The 18626-nt window shown below is 40.2% G+C and overlaps 1 long non-coding RNA gene across 1 annotated transcript in view; it reads right to left on the bottom strand.

Moving 5' to 3' along the window:
- Positions 1-16426: 16426 nt before the first annotated feature.
- The window catches only part of LOC102147755 (uncharacterized), a 92449-nt gene continuing 90249 nt past the window's right edge, over positions 16427-18626 (bottom strand). The window contains exon 5 of the long non-coding RNA XR_002809378.2: positions 16427-16807. This is a non-coding gene — a long non-coding RNA (uncharacterized lncRNA). The remainder of the gene's footprint in view (positions 16808-18626) is intronic.

Below are 18626 nucleotides of genomic sequence, written 5' to 3'. Positions count from 1 at the left end.
GAATGCTAGATTTACAGTATGTTAACAAAAGTCAAGCAAAGGGAAGGTTCACAGATTTTCTAAGCCTATTTATCATAGAAACTTCCTTTTTGAAGTTTTCACGTGACTAGTTTTCCAGTGAACATGCACTGGAAAATTCTTATCAGATATATTACCTGCATGTTCAAAAGCTATCTCAAGCTTGTATTTATGCTTTATCACCTCCCCAGTTAGAGCCCCTTCTAGCTCTCACTTCCCCAGCGGCCCAAGGCAAAAGGTCATCAACCTCACCTGTGTCTTATTTTCTGTCGTCTCCCACATCAATTGATTGCCAGTTCCTGTTCATTTCACCTCCCAACCAGCCCTCGGAGGTGATTCTCCTTTCCCACTGCACATGCCCCAGCTCATGTCATTATTGTGTCTTGTCGCCATACCACTGTCACAGTTTCTCAGCTGATCTCTCTGCTTTCCTTCGCCACACTATGGCGAGAACAATCTTCCTAAAATATGAATTGGATTTTGTAAATCAAGTCCTTGCATGACTTCACAGATTCTCCACAGTGAACAACAAAGTCACTCCTTCTTGGCGTGGCTTTTAAAGTCTTCTGTGATCTGACCAGGCTTATATCTCTCACTCTTCCTATGCTTTAGCCATGTGAGGCCTCTTGTGGTTTCCCAATACAGGGTGACGTTTTTTCACGCATGTCTGCTTTTCCTGTTTAGTCAGCTCAGAGTGTCTGCCTACATGTTGGCCCCATTCACGGGTGAAATTATCATTCTTTCTGCAAGGCTGTGATTAAACTCATCTCTTTTGCAACAGCTTTCTGGCTTCTCCAGGCAGAGTTATATATTTGGCTTCCCAGTAGCACAGGGTTTCTTAGCCTAGGATCTATGGTGCATTTTTGTGGGAATCAGTCCAAGGAGAATGTGGTAGTTAACTCTAAAGATGGCCTGTCTGCCCAATAGGATACTGCATACGTGATGGCATGGCACTTCTGATGGTAGCTCATAGAAAGCATCATAGCCTTCTCCTCCGTCTCTTCATGAATTACTTGTTCTGAGGAGAGCCATCTGCCATGTTGTAATGAGTCCTATGAAGAGGCCCATTTGGCTGGGAACTGAGTTTCTCTGCCACAGCCTGTAGGGAACTCCCTGAGGCCTCCTTCCAACAGCCATGTAGAGTGAGCCATATTGGAAACTTAGCCTCCAGCCCCAGTCAAGCTTTCAGCTGACAGCAGCCACCCAGACAGCTTGACTGTGGCCTCATGAGAGACCCCAAGCCAGAACCATCCACAAAGCCACTTTCAGAGTCTTGACCTTTAGTAATTACATAAGATAATAAATGTTTGTTGTTTTAAGCTGCTAAGCATTCAGGCAAATATTTGTTATATAGCAACAGATAACTAAAACTGACCATCATATTCTCAAAAGGGTCTATGACCCAAAAATGACTAGGAATTCCTGGCATACTTATTGTTCTAACTTCTATTTGCATTTGTCACTGGGTGTCATTTAGTTATTCTATGCATCCCAGCCTAAGCTGCCTGGAAACAACAAAACTGCATTCATCATTACGCCATCAGTACCTCCTACCTAAGAGCCAGAAATGTTAACAGATATTGTTGAAAAAGATTTGCTGATTCAATAAAGTTTGCCTTTTATGTGGATCTTGAAACAAAGGCCGACTCATAGGAAAGATTCAAGTCACTGGAAAGCCATCTTAAGGGCTTTTGATGCTATGGCAGTTTTACTGAGAAGGACTAGAGAATTCCAAGCTATCTGAGATTTTAAAGGATTTCTCCAAGTAAAAGAGATATAGAAAAAGTCACATGTAAATGAAAACCTTTGGCCTGAAAAGGTACTACAGCACTTTCCTTGTCTCTCAACAGAATTAAAACCTCTGACTTATGACGTGAGAGTCAGGGAGAAAAATGTCCCTCGGTCATTTTGAGGTGATTGGGTCATCAATGAATAAGGACATTACAAACTAGGTATGTTCTCAGGCTAGTCCGTGTGTGCGCGTGCGTGTGTGTGTGTGCGCGCGTGTGTTTGTCTGTTTGTGTATTTCAGATGTATTTGGCTAGGAGGCAATTAGAAAGTGTCATGTTTCTGTAAAATCCAATATCTGGCTTGGAGAAATTTTTATGGGATTCTATAAAAGGCACAAAGGGCTTTTGACTGGGGTTAACTACAGCATGTATGCACAAAAAGAAACAGTTTTATAATTGCTTGTATCCACTGATTAAGATATTTCATATGAGTTCTAGTTTATGATTAAAAGACTCACTCTTGCACTTTATAGTAAAGAATATTACTTCTTTGTCTCCCTTGCTTTTGCAAGAGAAATGACTCTGTTATGCAGAAATGACTGAGTGAGTAGTCTAGCAAGGGTGGCTGTATGTATCATACCATGCACAATCAAAGAACATTCTAGAAATCCCGGATCATTCAAAAATACAAAATGAAAATGACTCAGGAGAGAAGAGTGGACTTAACCAAACAGAGCTGCCTTATAAACACCTTATGTCCATTTATATTTTTATTCAACAGTGGAATCAAAGTGCACAGTTTTATAGGGAAAAATTGACACTATCTGCTCGTATTCTTGTTTTCTCATCAGTCTTCAGCTGCATGCAGGTTATTGACATTAATCACATGCAATCAGCCAGAGTGAGTCAGTATTTTCCACATTTTGACATCTTTTGGAGGGAAAAAAGCAAAGAAGAAAACAGCTTTCTCAAAATGTGAATGCTGTGTTCCCAGGACTGCACAACTCTAGCCAGGACTGAGATTTCTGAAAGTCTTGCGATTGCCTGATCAGAAAGGAATCGCCCAGACTTTACTTTGCCCCTGGGGAATTTTTAATGGCGTCCTTCCATCAGATGTTTGCCTCTATGGACTAGCTTGCTTTGTTGTGGTTGGTTGTTTGTTTTTAATTGAAAGTAAGTGATTCACAAAACCTTCCTATTGAGAAGGGCTTAAATATTCAACAGGCCCAGCACCCTTTTATCTTCTCTACAACATCCTAACCAAGTAGTGATCTAGCTCACACTTAGACAGCTCTGGGGATAGAGGCTCACTTGCATCACAACACTGACGCCGGAAGTTTCTCCTCATTTTAAATTAAAATATCTTTCTATAGCTTCCACTGTATCAGGCTAGGACAAGCTATCTAGAATACTCTCACTCGGCTCAACTCTACCCCAGTCCCAAGCCACCACGGTAATCTGCTCTTTAGACTAAATATGCAACTTCCTTGTGTCAGCTTTTCTCTCAGTCTGCTAATGGGCTCATCCTTCCTCATTCAAGACCTTTGTGCATGCCCTTTTCCCAGCCTAGAATACTCCCTAGTCCTTTACCCGGTTAACTGTTAACTTGCCCTTCAGAGCTCAGCCCTACGGTCGCTTCCTCAGAGCTGCAGTCCCTTGCGCTGCCCATAGAGCCCCCAAGGACACTCCAGTAAAAGCACAAGGTACATCTACTCATTGCTCTTACTATAGTCTGTAATTTTACATCTGCTTGACCACTAGATAAACGTCTGTGTCCTCTACTAGACTCCATGCTCTACAGGGCAGAGAACTCTGGATATCCAACTCTGGCACAGTGCCTAGTGCATCATAGGTATTCAATAAATGGATATTGAATGAAAGAATGCCTCATATGTCATGGGCTTATCATCTTAATAACCCAGGAGCTCTTCTCCTTAAGAGAATTTCCCAGATTGTTTTGACCCGCAGAGCATAGAATGGGTCTGTCACAACCCTTTATTAGATACTATGATTATTTTAACGTAGCCCAAGATCTCATTAGCGTTTTGGTAGTCACACTCCCCTGCATCACCGTGTTGACACATGGGGACTCTTTCTCCTCCAGTGATGCTGTTAGGTCTTCACCTTTACTCCTCTCCCCATTTTTTTAAATCTGAGCATAGGAACAGAGTAAATCAGGCTGCAACCGATAGCATCAAGGGTCTTGTGGTGTGCAAGTGGGAAATGTTCCTCAAATTATTCAAGAGCAACAGGAAGGGAATTGTAGTTTCTCTCCAGGTTTTGGTCAGGATCTTAATTAGGACTACTAGAATTCTAATTATTTAAAGGCAGGTTACCAGTTCTATAGAAGGTTTGAGTACTAAACAGGCTAACTAGCAGAAGCTACGGAGGGACAACCTAGTCGAAACTCAGGTTTCAAAGTTGACCCAATCCAGGATTAGGAAAAAACACAATTTAGCATCCACAGGGGCATTTAGGCCTTACATCATTTTTGTACTAGATTTCCTTCCTGGCTGGAAGCAAATAAGATTCTAGGTGGGAGGTAAAAAGGGATACAAGGACATGAGAACCCAGCAGAATTGCTGGGGCCACAGAATTCCAGTTCAAACAAGGATGATGACTAGGGTGACCGCATAACCAACATTTAAGAGTGAGGGGCCTTATTAAGAACTATTTCAAGACAATAAGTGTAACCAGGGACTGTCTTTGGGCAAACCAGGATGTGTGGTCATCCTAGTGATGGCTTAATTCTCCATCCCATCAGCTTTAGACACTGTTTGCTTCCTGCTTTATTTTTCTCATCTGTAAAAAGAGAGCTAATAATACTCACCTCACGAGTAGCGCCTAACACACCACCTGACACAGTGTAGATTCTCAAATTTAATCACTATTAGTTACTCTCCCCACTTTTTTCTTCATCCTCTCAGTAATGACTCAGAAATTGAGAGATTGCTCCTGGAAAGAGGGTAGAAGAGGCGTCAGCAGACACAGCAGAGTGTTGGGAAAGACAGAAAAAACTAGGACTGCCAGGTCAAAGAGATTTTTTTAGCCTAGGTGTGTGTTGGCTGGGATGTTGGCTTTCCAAATTCCTTCAAATTCTAGAACACAAGAAACTGTCACTCGCCTGCTTATGTGCCCAGTACCAACCAGAGACTGTTGTGGCAATCCTTCGGGGGAGATATTTTTAACAACTAACGCTAGAGGTCTAAAATAATTAATGTTGCAGCTGTTTGATTTATGAGCCGAGTATTCAGGAAAGGCTGTATAGGAAAAGGAGAAAAGAAGAAGGCACGATTGGTCCATCAATTTAGAAGCCCAGGCCCCATCCCAGGGGAATGCTCCCAGGACATAACACTCAATTCTCCCGAACTCACACTTCATTTTCTTGGTTTACGTATTTAGGATTTTCATAGTTCTTCATTCTCTCTGAATACTTTTTCCAAACATTAGAGTTTTGAAGGCACGTTTCCAGGGAAGGGAAAGAAAACACAAAATGGACAGTGGCTGATTCTTTTTATTGTTTTCTTTGAAAGTTTTCAGACAGATTGCCAACTTAAAAACACAGTGACACACTGAGAACACAGAAATCCGATGCAATATGTGCCAACCAGCAACAAAAAGGGGCTGTGAGGAATGGACTTGTTAGCATCTTCCCAGGGATGTCGGAGAATAAAGGGAGCTCTCAGGACTTGCTTCCAACTCAACCTCACTCGTTATTTCTAAGCTGAAGCTGATACTAAGGCCCGGTAGGGGTGGAGAGCACTGGGGATCTAGGAAACTAAATTCACAGGTTCACTGCTGCTCTAGAGGAAAGTGGAGGCAGTTCTGCCTGGGCTGTGGGGAAGTGGGAGAGGAGAGAGAACGCCGGAAGACTGCCCCTCCACTCTCTCACCCCGTCCCTCATGATGAGAAGTGGGATGACGTGATGATTAGGAAGGACTCCTGAGCTAGACTGCTGGGCTCCAATCTCTGCCCTGCCCCTTATTAGCTGTGAGACCAGGAGCATATTATTTCACCTCTTACACCTCATTTTTGTCATCTATAAAGTGGGAATAATTCAACATTATAGGATTTTTTTCGAGGATTAAATGAGTTAATACTTGTAAAGCTCTTAGGACAGGGTCTGGCTCAGAGGAAGTATTTTATGAGTGTAGTCTGTTATTACTATTAATTATTATTATTAGAGAAATCCTCTTCTCTCCCCTTATCCTCCCTGCAGGTACGTCAAGAGCACCATATCCTTTCTCATTGGACTCAACAAGTCGTAACGTTGATTAACCCATCCAACAAGCAAACCAATGTCTTATTATCAGTATCCCCAGTGTCTAGCATAGTGTCTGGGATGTGACATTTAATAAAGTTTGTTGAACTGAGCTGTCGTACGTCCATATGACAATACAGAAAAATGTGCCACTTGAGATCCCAGTTTGGCAGGATCTTAGGATTACCTGAAACATATAAATGAAACAAAGGTTCAATACTATGCCTACTCTGACTACCTGAGATGCACTGTGACATTTTTATTTTCCCCTATTTATTTCTGTTCTGTCCTGCTCTAGCCCAGTGGAGTTGATTTTATAACTGCAATATGCAGGTTTTAGGCACCCACCCCCATAGCTGCCATTCTGACTTGCATATATTGAGTTTCTTGGTTCTTATCTTTGCAAATACAAAACTCGATCAATGTTCAAACTTGTGGTTCAGAAAGACATTAACTTTTCTGATGGGCTGGAATGCAAGGGTGCAACAGAAGCCATCTTATAAGGGACATCTAGACCCAAAAGAAACAGCCCAGGCAGAAGCAATCTCGCTGAGTGAGCTAGATAAAGCCAGTGACTGTTACTTGAACTTTCCTGAAAAAAGAAAGAAAAAGAAAAGAAAAGAGGCTAAAACCCATAGAGAGCCAATCTGCTCTGCGGTAGGATCTCTCTTAAAACTCAGAGTCAGAGAAGGGAAATGTACTTCCCAACTGGCAGGTTCAAGGTGACCCTGGGAGTCTTGTGCTGAAGGCAGCTTTAGTGAGCAATTTGAGGGCATTCAGTGGATGGTTCAAGGGAAAGTATTTCACAAATATCTCAGAGATGGAAGGGAGTGGCATTGATCATTCCTTGAGGAAAGCACCTCCTACTCTCTGACTTTTTTCTCTTTCTTTAAAGAGTGGTTCAAGAACAGATCTTTTTCCTTTATAAACAGGTTAGATATTTTAAAAAGTATTGCTGGGCAACCACTGTGTGTGAGGAGTTGATCACATGGAAAAGAATAATAAAATAAAAATTGCTAATTTCATTACATGCCTAATATCTGCAGCTGCTTTATATACATTAGCTCATATGGTTCTCACAACAAACGTATGATGTACTTTTGTGTTATCCTCATCTTACAGATAAGAGAAATAAAGAATGATTTAATGTGTCCACTTCAAGGGTCAGAAACAATCTTGAAAGCCTGGGGTCGTTCCACCACATTACTACTGAGAGGGACCCTCCATTCTCCTGGGCTTGGCATTTGTATGAAATGAGAATTGAACTGGAATAACATTCATGGAACTTTCCCATCCATCACCCAATCCTCCCCAGGATCAGGGGTGCTTTATTTGATTGGTAAATAGGGTAATGGAACCAAGCTTGCTCATCTCCTTATCTGCTCCTTTTGGGATCTATCTACCTGGAGACATTGCATTCTGGTCTGCTTTCTAAATGTCGTAAGGTTACTAGACAGAATGTTCCTCTAGGAGGTGAGGAGGTGGGCTCAGTTGTCCAGCTGAATCAAAAGTGGGTGGGGAAATCCATCTAATAATGTATCAGTGAAATATTAGCAATTCATTTGGCCACTTACCTAACCAATGTTCTCCACGTGTGTCTTATTTCTCAGTTATTTCTGAAAATGAAGGGAAGGAAAGGGATGATAGTAACAGACCTCTAGCCCCAAAGATTATCTGGCAGGATATATCAAGTGAAACCTCCCCTTAAAAGAGGCAGTATTTTAACTAGTTTTCAAAACTATATTTTATAGGTCGATATTAAATTGGTCTTTTAAATTTTAATTTACTTGTTTATTTTTTTTTACTTTGATGCCAATTAGGGTGTTATGAATTATGTTAACTTGCAGTCTGACTAATGGAGATAGACAAATGGTAACCATGAAAGCTCTGCCTTTCCCTGACTCAGATTTTGATGGTTTGCTTACCTAGAATACTCTTAGGTTTCAAGTAATTCCTTGATTTATTGGTCTGAGTTGCTGATTTATCGTTTTCTCCATCAATAACATTATTTAGCCTGTGTTCTTGCCTTTAAAGTTATGGAGAACTCTATAAAATGGCACATATGGTGTATGGGGAGAAAATTTTGAATCTATCCCTTAATAGCATCACTTCAACTGATATTTTGATGATGATTGATTGTTCTATAATTGTCTCAGTTCTTTTGATTTTATCGAGTTCTAGCAACTGTGTTCATTTGTGTACTTTTGCCTTTCTCAGCTTCTTTGCCGCAAACTACTTGAGATCAGGTCCATGTCGTAATCATCTCAGTATTACCCACATAGCTTGAACTCCAGCTTAGCAAATTATAATCATTTAATATGAGCATCTTTGACAAATACATAATACTAGAAGCGATCCTTCTGTTTTTTCCAGTTATCAGGTTCCATCATGGCGATTATGTTGGATATAGTTCCCAACTAGTTGCTTACCAATGCCTTTCAATTCCTGAGCAGTAGGATGGAGGGGAAATTCAAGCCAAAGGCATGGTCTGCTGGTGACAAGGCTTCTACCACAAACCTTATATTCAACCCTGGTGAGATAGATGGTTGAATGGAAGAACCTCAAAGACCTCCATTTAAAAACTCTTAATCCCTGGGAGTTGGTATCAAAATTATCTTGTTGCGGTGGGGTGGGGGGAGGGGCTGGAATCAATAGCTTTCTAAAATCATGAATTTCAGTGTTAGTTAATCACAGAAGATGTACCTTTACAAGTTTGTATTAAAGTTTTCTATTGGTAACTCTCTTACTTCTTTACCCTGCCAACCAAAGATTTTTTCCATAAACCTGGCAAATGGGGTATCTAGAGCCTGCAGGATGACATCACTGTGCCAGAGCCCTTCACAGGTTGGGCTTGGAGGGCAGGTGTTGAGGGATGGGTAGATAAAGGGGAGGGTGGGCAATTGCAGCAAAAGAGGGTTTTGAACTGGGTGAGTTAGGCTGGATTATATGAAGATGGGGAAATTCATTAATAGGTAAGCCACATAAAAATGAACCATTCATCCATAAAATCTAAGCATATGCTAAGGGATTGCCTTTCCATCTGTACCTCATGGATTTGGTTTTAATATCGTGCTCTATTTTGAAGGATTTGCTCAAATCAGCAATTCCAGAATGATTCACAAAGGAAAAGCTAGGGTTCTCGTTTATGCTTTATTAATGGCATTTCCCAAACCTCCCATCAAAATGAAAAAGCCCCCCACAAGATAACAATCTCTTACTTCTTAGATTGCTTTTGTGATTGTTGCTTTGGTTTTTATTTTAGGCTGCTTGAGATTTTTTTTTTGTTAATTTGCACAGAACCTTAGTAGAATTCATCACTTTTTGTCTACTGACTAAACTCTACCAGGAGGCATCATCTGGCAATTGTCCCCTGTGCCTCTAATTGCTTAATTAACATTAAAATCCAAGGTTTTAGGAAAGACTTGGCATTATTATAAGTTATGAGGTAGTTAATTGCTGCCATGGCACCTTTGAAGCTGTCATATAGTATCTATAAAGAGATCTGCTGGAGATGGGTCTTGTTTGAGGTAAAATGAAGAATTACAGATTTTTAAAAACTATTTGAATAATAACTCACAGATTACTATTTCTCTTGAGGAAAAATAATATCTAAGCATGAAACTTATAATTTAGTACCACTTATTCAATCCAATAAATGAACAACTTTTTAAAAATGTTTATGGATTTTAAAATTATTTTATGTTGTTTTGAAGCAATATTTACACCAAATGGTTAGGTGCCAGTGTATTTCATTTTATTTATGAATTTCAGAGAATTTTAGAAATAATGACTCAATTTGACAAAAATATGGCACGAGAAGACTCAGTGATGCATATTTAGAGTATATGCCCTATAAACAAGTACAACTTCTCTGATCTAGTAAACTATTTCATCCGGAAAATATTATCCCCTAAAAATAATCGCAGTTAGCTCTATCTCCTGTAGATATAATTTAATTTGTAATAGAATCTTTAAATTTTCAATTGAAAAGCAGAGTTAACAGCTTATGGAATTGTTTATACAACCTCAAATCAGGAAAAACTGTTCTATTAGAAAAATCCAAATCATTAAAGGAAAGATCAAGATTATAATGGACAGATACATAAAAAGCTCAAGTACATAGTTCACAAAGGCAGAAACGTTAAACAAGAATGTGTAGACAGTCTTAATAAACGAATAATAAAAAAACGCAAATTGAAAAATAGAGCAATGTTCTTTACATTCATTAACTTAACAATTAAAATAGTAATATTTAATGCCACAAAACTGTGGAAAATCTATACATTCACACCTAGTCACAGAGTAAATTGACATAACACATTTAAAAAATAATTTGTCAATATCTATCAAAACCATAAAACATTTAACATAATTTAGCTTATTAATCTTTGATAATTTTACCGAAGAAAATATTTCAAAGGAAGTAAAATACTATATGCACAAACATGCTTGTTTTGGTATTACCCATAAGTACGAAGAAACTGGAGACAACATCAACATCTGAAAATATGAGAAAGCCACTCAATGGTTTCCATTTGTCAGCCAAGAAGGGTAATAATTAATAAGAACTTTAATTAGTAATATTATTTTTAATGTAGTATTACGTGAAGAGTGAAATGTGAAATTACATTTGCGCCAACAATAAAAAAATATGCATGTGACCACAGAGCACAGAAATATAAAAATAGTTGCTGGATTGGGGTAGTGGAATTATTGATGGTTTTGGGGAGGCAGCTTCCTAATAGAGGAGAAGGAAACAGATCTGGGCTGGGCTGGTATTTGCTAGATGTCCAATCTTTAAAATTCTATAGATTCTCTGAGTCTCAGATTTCTCTTTTGAAAAATGAGGTTACACCTATTTCATAAAGCTGTCAGTGTTAGATGACATAATGTATATACAGTGCTGAACGGATTCTCAAAAAAACAAACACTGTTACCACATTATTCATAGCAGTCCTAGTATCAAACAATATGTGAAAGAAGTTGAATAACAACACTCATGAATCATTAAAGGAACCTCTCCTTTACTTTCAACATATTGGTTAGACACTGTCATACGTGCAGAAGTAGCAAGCTCTGACAGTGACCCAAGATGAAAATAGGCACACACACCACCTTGTTCAACCTTGAGAGGTGGATGGTGGTTAGCATTACATCCCTCTCTGTGTCAGGCTGAGAAAGGCTAAGAAACGTATGGAAGGGAACACAACTAGTATTAATCATTGGAATGAACGTTTACTGAGTGCTTTTCAAATGCCATGAACTGTCTAACCACCTGACAAACCATCAAGTCATGGAAGACTCTGAATAGCTCTATGATGTAAATACTACTATGATTCTAACTTTTCCAAAGAGAGACTGAGAAAGATAGAAAGTAAGTCTCTTATCTCAGTTTTTACCACTAGTCAGTTAGCAGAAACAGGATTTAAATCAAGCAACTTACTCCAGACCCTATATTTTAAACACAGAGAGATGACAGTCATACAGGAGTCTGTCTGAATCGTAGCACATTTCTTGATAGTTAAAGTATAATGCCTTTCTTTGAATAAAAGGCAATTTTAAAAACTGAGTTGTTTATGAATGACCTAGAAAGATGTTTGTTTTGTAGGATTTCTTTCTGCTTGAGATGCAGAGTGTGTAGGAAGATGCTTCATTACCTTGACAGAGCGAAGTTACCAGCATCCCCCAGGTGAAATGCCTTCCACTGGGCTGCAGGTTTATTACAAGGATGACCCAATTTTGTAATGATTAATTATGGAATTGAATAACCAGAATAAAAAAGTAAGAACAGACTGATCAGTACAGCATCCCTGCTACCATGGGTCCTCCAGTCTGCAGGGAGAGAGACGATCAACAACGGGCAATTGGTGAGGAGCTGATAGAGCTCTGATGGGAAACAAAACCCAGCAAACTCTCAGTGGTTCTCAGCATCTTTTGGTTAACTGATGCTGTTACATGTTTTCAAAGCTATGGAGTGTCGCACAAGAAGGATGAACATTTGTACCACATTTACAATTTTATATACAATTTCAAAGGATTAACAGCCTGCTATTCAGAACCCCTCTCAAGGGGCCCCTGATCCCAGAGGAAGAACCACAGGCAGGGTGATGACAGGGCCTGATGGTGATCGTTTAGAGAGAGTGCCTATCACAGGGAAGACCTTTGATAAAGTAGTATTTCCACAGAAAATTGAAGGAGGTGACAGACAGAGCTGTGTGGACATCGAGGAGAAGGTTTTCCAGGGAGAGAGAAAGGCAAGTGCAGATACCCTGGTGGGGAATTTGTATAGCTTTTGTGACAATCATGTGCATGGTAATAGCATCAATCATTATTTAACAATTCTTTTGCTAGCTTCTCCTGAGTACCAGGCACTGACTGAGTATAGATTTAAAATAGTCCTTCCCCTTGAGTTGAATAAAATAAAATTTATTCCCCTAAAATAGTCCTTTCCTTGGGAATGGAAAACACATATGTTTTAATTTATGCATTACAAACACCCCAAAACTCAGTGGCTAAAAACCACTATTATTTACTATTGTAGTTCATGGGTCATTGGTCCACCGGGAGTTGGCTGAGGGTTGGCTGATCTTGGCTGAGTTGCTCATGCTTCTGTTGGTTGGCTGGAGGCCCTCCTTAGGCCAGGCTTGACTAAGGCACCCAGGGTGGGGCAGCTTTGCTCCATATGTCTCTCCTATTTCTCCTGGGACCAGTTGGTATGCTCTCTTCACGGTCTTGAAAGAAATGCGAGATTGAAGCCCAATAGTTTTTTCAAACCTCTGGGGCCTAAGACACAACCCTGAGAGTGAGAGCTCCCTTAAACTTTGCCCCCGGCTACCTCACTCGAGGCACCATCGTCCTGGACTGCAATCCTTCATTTGCACTCTGTCTGCTAACATCCCATTAGCCAAAACAAAACACATGGCCAGGCTGGAGGGCAAGGCTTTCCACCCCATCCACAGTGGGAGACTACTACACAAGTGCATAGCAAAGGGGATGGGTAGAGGGAGGGCCTAAAATTGAGGCTATTTAAATCAATCTATTAACAATTCATCATTGTAAATACATAAGCCAGTGGTTCCCAAATCATGGTATACATTTCATTCATGGTATGAGGAATGATTTCTGATTGTGTTTGGAACAACTGACATCATTTTCATGTTAATGGTATTATTTATTTTCATGTGTTGAATAATACAATAAGCACCTTGAGAGTTTGATTTGATTTTAGAAGTATTATTGCATAAGACGAAGTTGAATTAAGGACAAACAGTGAGTCAATATAATGAAAATTATACAGTCCATGATGATATAAGTGTATGGGCATTTTGGAAAAAAATTCAAGGGAGATGAGTGAATGGAGTTTGGAAAACATGGCTGGTTAGCATATGAACCAACCAAGTGTTAGGAATGAGAAGTGGGGAGAAAAGGGAAGGTTCCATGGAGAGGGTGGCATTGGAGTAGCATCTTGAACAAGTGAGGATTTATAAGGCTGAGAAGGGAGTGTCTTCCAGATGGAGAAAGCAGCATCTACAATGGCCCAAAGGGGTGGAAGTACATGATACATAATCGAATAATACATCCTGCTGATTGGTACCCAGTGGCCCAGGCCCTGGGCTAGAGCTCTCTGCACAGGATCTCTAATCCTGTGGGTGATGGGAGAGCTTCACCTCTTCCCCTTATACCACAGGCAGGGGCACTCACACAGGTCCACGGCAAATATCTGTCAGCTGAAAGAATTACTCGTGAACTCTTTCACAAATTTATACAATATCTTAATCCCAAACCCAAGCATCTCAAAATCAAGTCTCCTTTTTAATGTTCTTCCTCTTTGGAAGGAGAAATTTTATCTTTCTAAGGGTTGCCTCAGTTTGTTTCTCATGGTGAGCTCTCTGATTCCCAAATGGCCAACTTCCCCCAGAGGTATGAGACTTGAATGGACTCATGAAACAAGCCCAGATCCACGGTCTGAGAGAAATATTTATAAACTAAGACACTGTGAACTACACTCAGGAAAATAAGTGGAAACTCTTCCCTTGAAGCCCGAGCCTGAGGAGCGGCTGCCATCTGCGTCTCCTGGCCCTGGAGCCTATGTTTGAATCATGCTGCTGAGTTCCCTCATAAAAACCAGTCAAAACAAGGTTCTCAAGGCAACTGCTCTTTTAAGGAGAGTTTTATTTAGTGTGGCTGCATTACATGTAGTTTGTGCGTTATTTAGAGTCCCAAACTGCTCCCTCTCCAGCGTTCACCATAGAAGTAAATAGTATCACCACTTGTGCAATTGCTCAGAAGAAAAACCTTGGAATCACCCTTCACACGTCTTTCTTTCATGCTCCACATCCAATCCATCAGGAAATACTGTAACTCAACCTACGAATTACATCTGGGATCACACCACTTCTCATCTCTACTGTCGCACCTTTTTTCCAAGCCATCATCACCTCTCACCCACACAAAGTAAGAGCCACTTTACAAGCTCCCTCCTTCTGTACCTGCCACCATATAGTTTATTTTCTACATTGCAGCCACAGGAGTCCTTATATACAGTAAATGGGATCATGTCACTCCCCTTCCCAAAACTCTCCAGTGGCTTCCTCTATGGTTAGAATAAGGATCAAAGTGTCCCTATGGGTCCAAGAAACAAAATGATGGGCTACGTCAAGGGGCCTCAGGAACCCACTGAAAGAGCTCCCAAAGGCTACACCTGGAACAAGCTGAACAAGAAATAGTTAATGTAGTATACGATTATAACCCAAAGTATAAAATCAGTATCCATGAGTCTAAACTGACATAGATACGTTTTTGAATAAGAAAATAAATAAATGAATGGAGGAGAATAGACAAATCTCCTGTGAAGAACAATTTCAAATGGGTTATGCAGACATTCTACTCTCAAGAAGATGAAGCAGAACTCTCTGTCTCTTAAGTGTGGGACGCTGATATTGATGCCCTTGTAAAGAGTACAGCATGACAATGGGGGAAAATAACTTTACAGAACTTTGGCAAACACTCCATTTGGCAGCTGACCAAGGTGAGCAAAATCAGCGATAAGTCATGTTAATAACATGAACCCCTGATGACGTGTGATGAAGGGAGCACTTTACCTCTCTCGTCTTCCTCTCAAGAACCCATAACCCAGTGTAACCATAACAAACCCAAACTGAGGGAGAGTCTACAAAATATCTGACCCTACATCTCAAACTCTTAAAATCATCAAAAACAAGGAAAGTCTAAGAAATTGTCACCGTTCAAGAGGAACCTGAGGAGACATGATGACAAATGTAAGGTGGTGTTTTGAATAAGATCCTGAGCCAGAGAAAAGATCATTATGTAAAAACTAAGGACATTTGGATAAAGCACGGTCTTTAGTTAGTAATAATGTCTTAACATTGGTACACTAGTTGTGACAAATGCACCACACTAATGGAAGATGCTAATAATAGGGGCAATTGTGTGTGGGCTACACGGAAATTGCTCTCTATCTTTGCATCTTTTCTATAACTCTAAAGCCATCATAAAAAAAAATTATTTAGAAAAATCTCTTGATGGCCTACAAGACATTCTGTGAGATGACCACTGGCACCTCTCTGTAACTTACCGCCCTTATGCTTTCCCACTTGCTAACTCACTTCCGCACAGTGACGTTCTTGCTATGCCTTGAGCCCATGCAAGCATCCCCCTACCTCAGGGCCGTGGCTCTGCCTTTGCCCCAGTGCTCTCCCTCAGACAGTCACACGCCTCGCTCTCTCGCTTCATTCAGTTGTCGGTTTAAACATCACCTCTGCAGAGAGTATTTACCTGTCCACCTTACACAAAACTGCATCCTCTGCCATGCTCTATCATGCTTCATTTTTCTTCACAACACTGAATTTATGTTCATATACTACATATTATTTGTTTATTCCTTGTTGTTGTCTCACTAAAACCAAGTTCCATGAAAGCGGAGGCTTGTTCACTTTGCTCAAGGTTGCATTTATTTTCTCATCCTAGAAGAGGGCCAGGCACATAATAGATGCTCGGTGAAATATTTGTTAAATAAGTGACTGAGTGAATTTAAATATTTCCCCCAAGGTTGCATCATGATACTTCCAAAAGCCAGATGCTTTCAAAAGAAACAAAACTTCAGCCCTTGGAGCCCTATTATCTCTGTCAAACACGTCACATCTGTTGTTTCATTTGATTCTGTGTTTGATGGTTCTGTTTGACAAATAAGATATCTGGAACCTAAGGATGGTCCATTACTTGCTTCAGGCCATGTGAGCGTCCATCTCAGTTCTCCAGATGCCTAGACCTGGGGTCTTTCTACTGGACCACATAGAGGTAGGGTTTGTCTTTCTCTCACTTTTGATTGCACACACACACACACACACACACACATACACTTTTAATCTGGTAAGAAATCACGAGTTGACAAAACAACTGAGTTGCCTGAGTGAATTTTCCCTCCCCCCTGAGGGTATCCCAAGGGAAAAGATCATGCTGGTCCCTTAAAAGGAAGGAAATAAGTGTGAAGTCAGCCCTTCTTGGCATGGCACTGGTTCCCAAGGAGACAACAGCTCTGAAGACGTCCAAACTCCCTCTTATCTGGCTTTTGGGACTGAGCTGGGGACTTCAAAGGATGCAGACCTGTGGATGTAATCCATCATTATGATGAGGCTCTCGAACAGCAGGTCAGGATGCCCATGAACTTGCTTAGTCATCAGATATCTCCAAATGCCTGTTATGCACCAGGCACTGTGCCGGGTGTTGTGGAGGTGGCAGAGATGATCAAGCACAGCTGGGTTTTCCAGAAATTTACAATCTATGGAGATACAAATTAGGAGAAAAAAAGATGAACCGTGGCAAGGGAATGGAAGAAGAGGCACCCAAGGGAAGGCTTGGTGAGCCAAGGAGTGAATGATAAAGATCTGGGAGTCAGAACTGATCACAGGGAGGGAAAGCCAGAGGCATGATGACAAGGTGGGAAGCAGCCACAAAAACATCTAAAATGCACGTTTATCAATGTGTGTGCAAATATATGATTTGCGTTTACCACCATTTTTGTTTTATTCACATGCACATACTCTAATCCCTGACAGCTTTTATTGAAAAATATTTCTTCCTATCAGTACGGGAAGACAATGATGAGCTCCACTCCTGTTAAAAGTAAAAAGATCATAAAAAATATAAAACCTTCAGCAATACATACTGTATTTCTATTTAAATGGAGATGTTCTATCATTAAAGAAGCGTAGTTATTCTTCTCCAGGTATTTTCTGGGTGGAGATGAGCAGGGTTCATATGTGAATTCCACCTTCTTTGTGAATCATTCCCTTAGTTAGGTTTTGAAAACCACAATTGGTAGCACATTTTTCAAAATAATAATCACTATTGCTAATCCTGGTGCGTGCCCAGGTCTTCTGGCCTATCTCCTTCCACCACTAGAGTGCACCAAAATATTTATTACCGGCATGGAGAGCCCAGAGACTGTTCAACTGTAGATTCTCATCTTTTCTTTCTGTTTGACAATTCTATCACAGAATCATGTACTTGTCTGTGAGAGATTATGCACAGTCCAGGACCACTAGCTGATGGAAAAAAAAAATCCAATTGTTTGAATCAGACAGGGATTATGACTTCATTCAGTGGCCAAAATTGCAATGCATCGCTCTTTTTGGTGTGCGTAGTTTGAATTACAAGCTTGCACTGAAAGTGGAGAAGGGAGTCTGTTTGGCAAGTGTAATGGAACAGCTTGAAATATACGCAATCCTGGTATGAAATTTGGCAAAAGATCCTTTTAATGTGTCAGCGAGCCAGTGGTGTTCTGCAAATTCCTAGAACGCTCCAGGGAATATACAATTTAAAAAATCCAGACTAGTTATCAATACATTTTAGTAGTGCTCATTGGACAAATAGCATCTTAATACCTATTACGTGCTTGGCACTGGATGGGCTAGGTTCTAGGGTGCATTTCATGCAGAGGGGGGCAGACGTTATTATTTGGCCTTCTAATTGAAGGCTGCAAAATATCCTGCTTCCAAAAGTATTTCTCCTGTAACAATTTCCCCTATGTCTGCCTTCCCCTTCAATTTCCTTCTGGAGAGTCACCATCTTTGAGTAAAGTAGTATTTCCACGATATTTTAATTAAAAAGAAAAAATTACCCAAAAAGGATAATTCATAGAGCTATTAGTGATGATGATGGCGATGATGATAGCAGCTCACATTTATTTAGGCTTAACACAGTTTAATTTTCCTAAATTCTTTACATGTATTAACTATTCACATAAGGTAGTTCCTAGCATTAACATCAGTTTATAGATGGCAAAGCAAAATACAGGTAGGTTAAATAACCTGCCCAAGGTTACACAGCAAGTAAATTGCAAAACCAGATAAACTCAGGCAGTCTAGATTCAAAACCACGCTTTTAACCACCATTCTATATTGTCGTAGTTGTGAAATTTACATCTCTAGTCTATACATTTCCTCTAAGTTGCAGACATGAGTATGTAATTGTTAACTTGACATCTTTACTGGGAGGTTTCAAAGGCACCTCAGTGATAAGATGTGTAAAATTGATCTCTTTATTTCCACAACCATTCCCCAGAGGACACACATGGTACACATCGAAACAAACATTCT

Source organism: Equus caballus, chromosome 7 (assembly GCF_041296265.1).
Source record: "Equus caballus isolate H_3958 breed thoroughbred chromosome 7, TB-T2T, whole genome shotgun sequence".
Taxonomy (NCBI): Eukaryota; Metazoa; Chordata; class Mammalia; order Perissodactyla; family Equidae; genus Equus; species Equus caballus.
The sequence above is the reverse complement of the archived record's forward strand: the minus strand, read 5'-3'. Positions and strand labels throughout refer to the sequence as shown.